The 11,375-nt window shown below is 44.5% G+C and overlaps 1 protein-coding gene across 4 annotated transcripts in view; it reads right to left on the bottom strand.

Moving 5' to 3' along the window:
- GCNT4 (glucosaminyl (N-acetyl) transferase 4) overlaps positions 1–11,375 on the bottom strand; it is a 37,868-nt gene that overhangs the window by 10,601 nt on the left and 15,892 nt on the right. The window lies entirely within an intron of this gene.

Raw genomic sequence — 11,375 nt, 5'->3', positions numbered from 1 at the left:
TTTAGGATAGATTGTATGGGAGACAGGTGAGAGGCAGTAAGGCCGGACAGCAGGATGTTACAGTAAACCAGACGGAAGAGAATGAAGGCCTGTGTCTGAGTTTTAGCAGTTGGGCAACAGAGGAAAGGGCGTATCTTTGTGATTGTCACGCCTGTATGCCCGCAGACCTGGCTAGAACCCAGTACTGAGGTGGGAACGGTATGATACCACTCACCCACAGCAGTGGGAGCAAGCCCGGAGTGTGGTATAGCGTTGCTGGGCCTGTTGGAAGAGTGTTAGTATATACTTGCAACGCTTGGGGATGTCCCTAAGAATAGTCGTGTCCGTGTGCCAATGTTCAGGAGTCCAGAGAGTAGAATCGTCACAGTATAAGCCAGGTCCTAGGAAGCCAGAGGTAAGCGAAGTGGTATGCGTAGCAGGGTTCAGAGGGATACCAGAGAGCAGAGTAGTCCAGGACAAGCAGGGGTCAAAGCCAGGGAAATCCAAGATAACGCTGGAGCAGGAAACAACAGGAAACACAGAGGGAGCACAGCATAGGTCAGGTACACACAGGGAAACAGGAACTATGCAAAGCGGGGAAGAAGTGGACAGACAGGGATTATAAAGGAGAGCATACCAATGGGAGAGAGGGGAGGAGTAGAGAGAGAAGTGGGAGACGACAGGGATAGGACAGGGAGAGAAGAGGAGGAGACAGAAGGGGCAGTCAGGGGAATGGCCTGTAAGGCTTGGGAGGCGGAGACATGGGGAACAGGATAAGAAGAGCATGTGCACGTGCCCTCTGTAAGCTGGGGATGCGTGCGCACAGGTTGCAATACAGAGACGACCCGGAGGAGGATCAGGGAGACCAGCGGAGGAGCGTGTGCGCTCGCCCTCCGTGGGCTGAGGGAGCGCACGCACCGGACGCGTCACCAGGTGCGCGGAACGCCGCGGGCACCACGCAGGGAGGAGGCAACAGGACGGACGCCACCACTGGGGAAGGTATTGCGGGCACCGTGGGAGAAAGGGAGTGGGGAGGATCGTAGCAGGGACTCAGGGACAGCGTGGGTATGCGAGACCTGCGGGGAACGCGCTGCGGCAAAGGGAGAGAGGTAGAAGGCAAAGGAGAGGAGTGGGAAGGAGTAGAAGGGGCAACAGGAGATGGGAGAGAGGGACAAGGAGGGGAAGGAATCTCCTGAGTCGTCACAGTGATATTGTGGATGTAAAAGTGACAGGTTTTAGATACATTTTGTATATGAGAGGAGAAAGTGAGAGGGGAGTTGAGTGTGACCCCTAGACATCGTGCTTGCGCTACTGGGTGTATGACTGAACTTTCAACAGTAATGTGGAAGGAGGTAGTGGGGCCATGTTTGGGAGGAAGTATGAAGAGCTCTGTTTTTGCCATGTTAAGTTTAAGTTGGCAGAGGGCCATCCAGGATGATATTGCAGAGAGCCATTCAGAAACTTTGGTCGGTACAGCAGGTGTAAGGACGGGTCGAAAAGTAAATTTGTATGTCGTCAGCATAGAGGTGATATTTGAACCCAAGAGATGTGATTAGGTCACCTATAGAGAGAGTGTGTACAGAGAAAAGAGGAAAGGTCCTAGGACAGAGCCCTGGGGTACCCCCACAGAGAGGTTGATAGAGGAGGTGAAAGTGTTGGCAGAAGAGACGCTGAAAGTACGATGGGAGAGGTAAGAGGAGATCCAGGATAGGGCTTTGTTATGAATGCCAAGAGTATGGAGAATGTGAAGGAGATGGGGGTGGTCCACACTATCAAATACTGGACAGAGGTCGAGTAGTATGAGCAGAATGTAATGGCCTCTGTCTTTGGCAGCATGGCGGTCATTAGATATTTTAGCGAGGGCTGTTTTAGTGGAGTGAGCAATGCGGAAGCCAGATTGTACAGGGTCTAAGAGAGAATAGGTGTTGAGAAAATGGAGCAAGCGAGAGAATACAAGACGTTCAAGGAGTTTAGAGGCAAAAGACAGGAGGGAGATAGGCCAATAGTTAGAAAGACAGGTAGGGTCAAGCTGGCTGTTTTTGAGTAATGGTATGACTGTTGCATGTTTGAAGGAGGAGGGAAAGGTACCAGAGTAGAGGTAGGAGTTAAAATGGGTGTGAGCATAGGGATTATAGTAGGAGCAAGAGGTTTTAGGTGATGAGAGGGAATGGGGTCAAGAGGGCAAGTGGTAAATGGAGAAGAGGAGAGCAGCAGTGCCACATCCTCCTCTGTAACAGCGAAAAAAGAGTCAAGGAGGGCAAGAGGAGAGTTAGGAAGAGGTGTAGGATGGGAGGAGGAAACAGATGGGATGTCCTGACATATGGATTCCACCTTTTCCTTGAAATAGCAAAGTCCTGAGGTGAGATGGAAGAGGAAGAAGAGGCAGCTGAGGGTGCTCTGAGTAGGGAGTCAAAGCCGAGAAGAGTCAGCGTGGGTTAGACTTGCGTGTTGATTAGTGAAGAAAAGTAGGTTTGTTTAGCCTTGGGAGAGCAGAGATGAAACAGGATAGCATAAACTTGTAGTGAAGGAAGTTTGCGAGAGTGTGAGATCTCCTTCAGAGGCGTTCAGAGGAACAGTTGCAGGAACGCAGCATGCGCATGTGGGAATTTAGCCAGGGGCTGGGGGTAGAAGAGCGAGAACGGCAGAGAGATAGTGGGGCATGTAGATCAAGAGAGGAGGATAGGGCAAAGTTGTAGTTCTTGATCAGGTTGTCAGGGTCTGGAGCAGTTCTGAGAGAGGAGGAGAGTAAAGTGGAAACAAAAGCTGGTAAGTTGAGTGCAGGTCTCTGCAGAAGCGAGGGGTAGATGGAGGTGGAGAAGGGGAGAAGCGAGAGAGAGAAAATGAGATGAGATGATGGTCAGATAGAGGAAAGTTTTTAGTGAAAACCAGTTCTATGTAGTGGCCATCCTTGTGGGTGCTGGCTGCAGTCCACTGTTGAAGGCCCAAAGAAGAGGTTGGAGAGAGAAAGTGGGAGGCCCAAGGGAGACAGGGGTCATCAATATGGATTCAAAGTGAGAGAGAAAGAGAGAAAGGGGGATGAGTAGAGGTAGGTGGGCGATAGATGACCACCACGTGGTCAGGGAGAGGGGTGAAAATCTGGACAGTGTGAGCCTCAAAGGAGGGAAAAACAAGAGAGGGAGGAATAGGAAGGGTTCGGTAGCAGCAGATAGAGGAGAGCAGGAGCCCCACACCTCCTCCCCTGCCATCAGGACGATAGTGTGGGAGAAAGAGAGGCCACCATAAGAGAGGGCAGCTTCCAGAGCAGAGTCAGACTGAGTGAGCCAAGTCTCAGTTATAGCAAAGAGAAGCAGAGAGTGAGAGAAAAGAAGTCATGCACAGTGAGGAACTTGTTAGAAAGGGAGCGAGCATTCCAAAGAGCACAGGAGAAAGGGAGAGAAGAGGGAGGGTGGCAGGGGATGGGTATGAGGTTGGAGGGGTTCACACCAGAGGGAGTGGAAGTTGCATGTGGGAGGCGAGAACGGGACAGGGCAGGACAGGGACCAGGATTGGGACAGATGTCCACAGACACAAGGAGGAGAAGCATGGAAAGAAAGAGGGGTAACTCTCAATGTATTACTTCCTGGTAAAATATTTTATAAATAAATAAATAATAAAGAGAATGTGTGAGGATGATTTGTAGGGGTGTGTTTTTTTAGTGCATGGGGTATAGCTGTGTAGTGTCAGAGGGCGTAGGTAAGAAAGGAGTTAATGTGAACTGAGAAGTGGCGAAGGAAGTAGAGATGGAGATATATGAATAGAGTTAGAGACATAATTAGGTTGGTAGAAAGAAGTGCGTAATTTGAGAAGAAGTGAGGTCACAGCAAATATAAAGAGTAAAGGTGGTATCAAAGCAATAGTTAAGTGCTGAGGTGTGCAGTCTGGGATAGATAATGTTCTCCTTTCCAGCGTAGTTCAAAATCCAGGATTCAGGGCCAGTAGGTGTTGTGTTGTCCACTTGTTCACTCCTTTTGAACTCCCTTTTAAACTCCAGCACGGCATGCTACTTTAAACTGCGCTACTTCAAACATGGGCTGCAGACGTAGACTTTCTTTGTTGCTGCACAGAATAATTCAACTAACCCCCTAAATCACATTATAAGACAGGTGGGAAATATTGGAGTTTATAAAATTGAGAAGTATGTTTCCCAAGCTTGCCCAAGTTTCAGTTTTCTTACAGCGTTCCATTAATGTTTTCTAAAGTATAAGAAAGGTGTTTAACGTATAAAGGTGTAACAGTAAGGTATATAGATGATGAGCGATGTCATTCAATAGCATTCAAATCCCCATTGATGTGAATGACCTCAACATTTATGGGCACAATTGAGCAGGTGCCCCTCCTCAGTGTCACAATAGAACTTTGCAAGAAGCCTCTGTTATCACCTTCTGGTAGTTGGCTGTGTGGGAGTGATCTTTATCCCCAGGTGTTGCAAGCTACTGATCCACTTTGACAAGCGACTGTTCAGCATTGACACCTGTACCTATTTTGCAGTCCTAAAATTAGATTTGTTTTGCATTTGTTACTTAGAAGCTCTATAAATAGATCTGTTTTTAGAATGATTAATAGGACAGCACAATAAAATTCAGAACTCGTCTGACCAAGTCCATGCTAAAATACAGCTTACCTCTTTCTGCATGAAATACGCAGAGGTGTGCAATTATTATAGCACATCATATTGATACAGGAGGTGACAAGGTTCCTGCTCAGAGTAGCTTCACCGTTTTGCTGACAGAAGGACCAGCAGTGCTCATTCACAAAATTGTTTACAGGCAAAAAAAAAAAACTACACTATGCACTATATTTGGCTAAATAGTTAATGTAGTTTTACTTGTCCAGGAGATAAGGGTAAAAACTCAATTTTATCCACAGACAGGGTGGTTCCCTGTATCGCATGTGGAAATCCACTCATTGGCATTACTTTCATACTTTGTTCCAAGAACTCACTTGCCTCTTTGTTCTTTTGTTCAAAATAACAGCATTCTGTTTATTTCAACAGCTTACATTAGTTTACACATACTGCTAGTAATACCAGCAATGTTTCTGAGCCCCTGGCCTCTTTGTTAGGCTATTTTTTTTTTTTTATTATTGTCCTATATGAACCATTTGTGTTGGTAGGTTGCTCTCCGAAAGTCTAATTCAGTTCTGGAGGATCAGTTGATCACACTAGTTCAAAAACCATATTTAAAAAAAATATATATAAAAAAACTCAAAAGGAAACCTTCATAGTGTAACAATTTCAAAGAGATTTAATACAATGTATCAAACACTCCCAATCTATTCACAAACACCATAGGTAAGAGTGCATAGTAACAGTAGAGCGTCTCCTAGATGCTGGGGCCCGCCGTCTCCTGCTGCGACCCTCCGCATATGGCTTGGACGGTTCTAGATGACACTGCCACCAGGTTTGCAGGAGCGGTCGGTGGACATCCCTTCAGTAACCACTAAACGCATGCGTGAATGCTTCTGCATCAGAAGGACAGTATGCCAAAGAACAGGAACAGGAATTCTGCAAATGTACAGCATCATCTAAAGAAGTTGAGGATCTGGCTCCAGTACAGAATTCACTGTATGACGATGGTCTAAAGTATGTTGAAATCACACCGACTCTATCCCTTCCTGACACTTTTTTGGTCTGACAGGCTATCAAGGGGATGACAGCTCTGCATGTGGCATAGCATTCTAGGTGATTGAGTTAGTTACCTGTGCTTACTTTGTGCTTGCATATGCTGCATGTAGAAATACATTTGTTATCTGGGTCAGGGTAGAATATTTTCCAGTGGGCAGAAGAGGTTTTCTTATTTTGATGCTTGACTGGTGGTGTCCAGCATGCTTTAGTCTACATCTGCGTTGCCCCAAAGGCAGACGTCTGATGAGGTTCCCCAAGAGCTGCTCCCCTCAGCACAGAACCAGCATGCTAAGGGTTAATATCTGCGTTTACTTAATGCTGTGTTTTGTCAGCCCCATCCTTTGGAATGTTAATTACCCTGGAGGACTAAGGATTTTGAAACCACAGCTGCATTCAATCTGAACCCCTCCAGTCTACATCTGTGTTGCTCAAAAGGCAGATGCCTGATGGGGTTCCCCAAGAGCTGCTCCCCTCTGACCAGAAAAAGCGTGCTTAGGGTTAATAACTGCGTTTGCTTACTAATGTGTTTTGTCAGCCCCACCCTCTGGAATGGTAATGACCCAGGAGGACAAAGGATTTTGAAACCACAGCTGCATTCAATCTGAACCCCTCAGTCTACATCTGCATCGCCCCAAAGGCGGACAGTGTTTGGCACAGCCGAAGGGCAGCCAATGGGTGTGAGCCTTCGCTGATTATTCGGTGATGTTAAAGCTGCTCTATTTAAATCTGAAACTCACCAGCCCCTTTTTCCCCTGTACCCAATTTTCCAACTCTAACTGTCCGTGAAATTTCTGTGAATTGACTGTATAACCTCTGTTCATTTAATGTAGCCACGTATATTTCATAGCTCTGTGCCCAGGACATACTTGAAAATGAGCAGTAACTCTCAATGTTTTACTTCCTGGTAAAACATTTATAAATCAATAAATTTAGCACTACTATCCAGATAACTTTGATTTACCTCAATAATATTGGTGTTTCTTTCTAGCTCCGGAGGGGCAGAGTAGGTAGTGTCACACTTTGCAGTGACGGAAACTTCTCTTATCATGGCTGGACTTTCCACAGGTTTAGTACTACTACCACTTTTTGAAAACCAGCAGCAGAAACAAGTACATTCCATTGCTCTTCGTTCTCTAATTCGGAGGTTACAATTCCAAGAATGATGTAATCATCACTATCACTGTGATTCTTGCCATCTACACTACATCCACAGGTGGTGTCGTGGTCAACTGCTGCATTACACTGGTGTTAGGGGTATTGCCCTTGTCAGAAGTAATTGGAGGGGAGCTACATGATGTAGGAAGAGGGTCTGAATCCGCCTAAGCCTGACTACCAACAAATACACAACAGTATCTTTCGACATTAAGTGGAAGCATTATATGTTAATCAATAGTGGGGAAAAACAGGGTTGCAGACCTGTCTGAGACATGCAAATGTACCCACAAGTGGTATTTTAATTTGCTGGAGAATAACAATACAACTTTTGTCGTAAAATTAAAAAATGTTTAAAAAAGCATGAATGCCACAAACGTAAATGTAATGTTACTGACTGTGTTTTTAGTGAAACCAACTGGCAGTGATTGACTAGTATATTTTCAGAGAGTACAGAAAGCTCAGATGGTGCTATCTGTATGCCAACCCCCATACCCAACACTGGTGTAATGATATTAAACCTATTGGAAATGATTGGCTAGTATGCTTGCAGAGAACAGATGGGGCTTTCTGTATGCCAAACACTTTCCCCTACACCAGTGTAATGTAATGGTGTTAAGACACCTGGAAATTATTGGAACTGGAAAACATGCAGCACTCTCATGGTCCTTTTACGTGGGTTAATTTGTGCATCAATGTTTCAGTTCTACCCCAGGCGGACCTCTTTTGTCTTGAGAAAGGTCCCGGTGTAGGACTGAAACATTGATGCACAAATAAACCCACTCAAAAAGACCATGAGAGTGCTGCCTGTTTTTCTCTTCATATGACCTGGTTTGGCTTTTTTCAGAGGCATTTGCACCTGTGGCAGGTTCATCTGCATTAAATGTGAGTGCTCCTTCTCCATCAGCTATGTTTACACCAACCACTTTACCCAAAGATGCTGTGATGTAATGATGTTAAACCAATTGGCTGGTATACTAGCAGAAAGTAGAAATGAAGTAGAGAGGTCAGATCAGATGGTGTTTTGTATATGTGACCAATAATATTAATAAAAATATAAGTAAATTGATATTATATTTATTTAATATATACATCATGTAAATAAATATATACTGTATGTGTGTGTGTATATATGTGTATATATATATATATATATATATATATATATATATATATATATATATACAGCTCAACCCCGTTATAGCGCGATCCGATACAACGCGAATCCGCTTATAACGCGATGCAAGCGTGGCTCCCAATTTTTGTATTTATGAATACTTTACAACACGATTATTGGTATCTTAAATACTTTATTATACAATACATACAATTGTACATTATTTCTAACGTGATCCGCTTATAGCGCGATGTGATTGTTTGGACCCCAAGCACCGCGTTATAAGGGGGTTGAGCTGTATGTATATATATATATATATATATATATGTATATATATATAAAAGCATTTCGTTAGCCACAGAACGGTATCATCTATTTATTTTTTGATTATTGAAGCTCGGCTAACACGGTACTGATACCTCTACATATATATACACACACACACACACACACACACACACACACACACACACACACACACACACACACACACACACACACACACACACACACACACACACACACACACACACACACACACACAAATATATATACACATAATTATATTTATAAATTAGAGAAGAGATTCGAGACTGTGTAACTGCTGTGCCTCTCTGCCCTTCTGCAGTATCATCTGACAAGTGTGTGTCTCTGCCCCTTTCACACTTTGTCTTTCTGTTTATCGCTAACCCTTTCCTCTACTTTCTTTCTGTACTTCTCTGTTGTTTTTTTGTTTGCGGCACATTCTCTCTGCATGCTTTGTCTTACTTGATTTTTATTTCTTCTTTCGCTTTATCATTAAAAAATTAAAGTGAAGAGCCTACACCCTGGTTCCAAGCACATCCGCACCCTTCCTCCGCCCAAGCAACATTGCCGAAGGTGAAGTGGGGGGTATGGTTATATAGAGGGGCAAATGCCATGAGAACAGATCTGATGAAAGCAGTTAGCAGAAATTAGGTTTAGTTTTCTATTTGAACCCGGCGCCCGGGTTCTGGATTTCTGTACACTCGCCCTGTTTGCTGGCTTTGGATTCCAAACCTCCGAACGTGCCCATCCTTATTAAAAAGTGGATGTAAAGACAAGCTTCAGATAAATAGATCTTAAGATCCAACATTGGCACATTACTTGTTGTGGGTGTGTCTGTGCTGGCTCTTGTATTTCAGAACTGCACATCATACTCTAAATAAAAGTTGCAGGCATTTCACTATTTAGGCACTTTGCAGATCAATGTGGCAGCATTGGGTTAAAATACCAGATTCCCTTAGAAACATATGTTGGTTTTGCAAGAAATAAAAATAATGTACTCAGCCCTACAACGCTTTGTCTGACATTCTGAAATGTTCTCTGGTAGTTTAAGATATATACACTATGTATACATTATCAAATGTAACCCTAAAGAGAACAAGGACAAGGAATGCACAGAACAACTTGCTTTTATTTGATTTATTTGTATTGATCCTGCATAAACATTGGTTCCAAAGTGGTTTGGACTAAGTTGTAAGACATTTTCTAAGAAGTGAGGAAGCCAGGAGAGCAAAGTTATCAAGAGGTTGGCCCAGGGGGACGATAGATTACAGCCACACGGAGGGAGAGGGGAGAAAAGAGATGCACAGCGTGACAGTATGATACCTACTCTGCCGCCCTGTGTGTTGCCAGGTATAGGGGTGTGGCAAAGGGAAAGACATTTGGATATGACCGTAGAATATACGGTAGAGGTGAAAACAGGAAGCTAGAAGACATTTTTTTAAATAAAAATATTTATTGAACTATGTCAATCAAAATTAGATTTTAAAGGTGCAGTCCATATAAGATCAAAGTGTACTAACAGGGGTGATGTTTTACTATGTGACATCTTGTTTTTTTTTTTTAATTTTCATTTTATGTCAGTGATGCTGTTACTTTGACCCCAGTGATAATAAAATCCAGACTACTTGCTCAGAGATTAAACTTGAATCTATCAAAAAAGTGGAACTGTAGTTCATTGTTTAGGATGAGACTTAGGGGAGTACTGAAAAAAATACCAAAAGTATGAAGCTGAGTGGTGCCACGTACAGAAACGTAATTGCTCAAGCGTCGATAACACAACAATTTTTTATAACGTAGAATATCACAGAGTTTCCTTATAATACAGTGGCAGTAATAATGAAGAATAATACAGAATATATCACCAGTGGGAGACATAGCCTTTGCTACCTCTGTATTTTAGCTTCTTCATACATATTTTGAATCTCTTCATACAGAGATGCTCTTTGAATAGACTTGCATACAGCTCAACCCCGTTATAACGCGGATCCGCTTATAACGCGGTTTGAGCATGGACCCCGAATTTAAAATAAATAAAAAAATGTAATTTTTATTTAGAATTTTTTTTTTGCACACTGCACACTGCACACTGCACACTGCACACTGCACACTGCACACTGCAAACTGCAAACTGCACACACTCACAGCACACTACACACACTGCACACACTCACAGCACACTGCACACAATCACAGCACACTGCACACACTCACAGCCCACTGCACACACTCACAGCACACTCTCACAGAACACTGCACACACAGGACACTGCACACACTCACAGCACACTCTCACAGGACACTGCACAGGACACTGCACACACCACACTCACACCACACACACACCCCTCCCACTCCCCCTCCCCTACCTTTGGTGTCGGCTGCTGAGTTCGGAGCAGGGCTGGCTCCGGGAGGGGGGGGGGTGTCGGAGCGGAGCTGGCATCGGGAGGGGGGTGTCGGAGCGGAGCTGGCTGGGGGGGTTGCTCTGAGCGGGTCTTGCGGGGGGGGGTCAGAGCGGAGATGGCGGGGGGGCGGAGCGGAGCTGGCGGGTCGGAGCAGGGCTGGCTGGGGGGGTTGCTTGGAGCGGGGCTGGCTGGGGGGGGTTGCTTGGAGTGGGGCTGGTAGGGGAAGTTACGGTGGCTTCTGGGGGACGTGTAGGGCCACCTCTTCCCTCCCTCCTCCCGATCGGGCGCGCAGCGGCCATTTTTTTTTATTTTAATTAGCGCGACCCCGGTAACAGCGCGGTTGGATCGGGTATCCCCCGAGGACCGCGCTATAACGGAGTTGGGCTGTATTAGTATAGTTAAATTGCACATTTCATGTTACCGTATGTCTGTCTGGCTAGTGCTAATGGATTTTATTATTTTCCACTTATCTGTACAACATATCTTTCAAGTATGCAACCATTATGAAACCATATTCTGCTCATGCTAAGTGGGCATGATTTGCATATGTTCATACCAAGGCCTTAGCGCACCTTAGAGGTCCCATACACTTCTGTTCCCATCTTTATATGCTCAGAATGAAGCTTTTTAGCATTCGGCAGTCACAGCAGATTTCCAAAGCAGGAACCATCTTTGGCAAAGTGAATTAAGGTTTGATTCAAAGCACACTGATGTTATGTTAAATGTGCAGTTCCGCTTTTTTAATATACATTTTCTCCATATTGCCTTTATTTTCCCTTTTTGATACTGATTTAAT

The sequence above is a fragment of the Ascaphus truei genome, chromosome 1 (genome assembly GCF_040206685.1).
Source record: "Ascaphus truei isolate aAscTru1 chromosome 1, aAscTru1.hap1, whole genome shotgun sequence".
NCBI classification, from domain to species: Eukaryota; Metazoa; Chordata; class Amphibia; order Anura; family Ascaphidae; genus Ascaphus; species Ascaphus truei.
The sequence above is the reverse complement of the archived record's forward strand: the minus strand, read 5'-3'. Positions and strand labels throughout refer to the sequence as shown.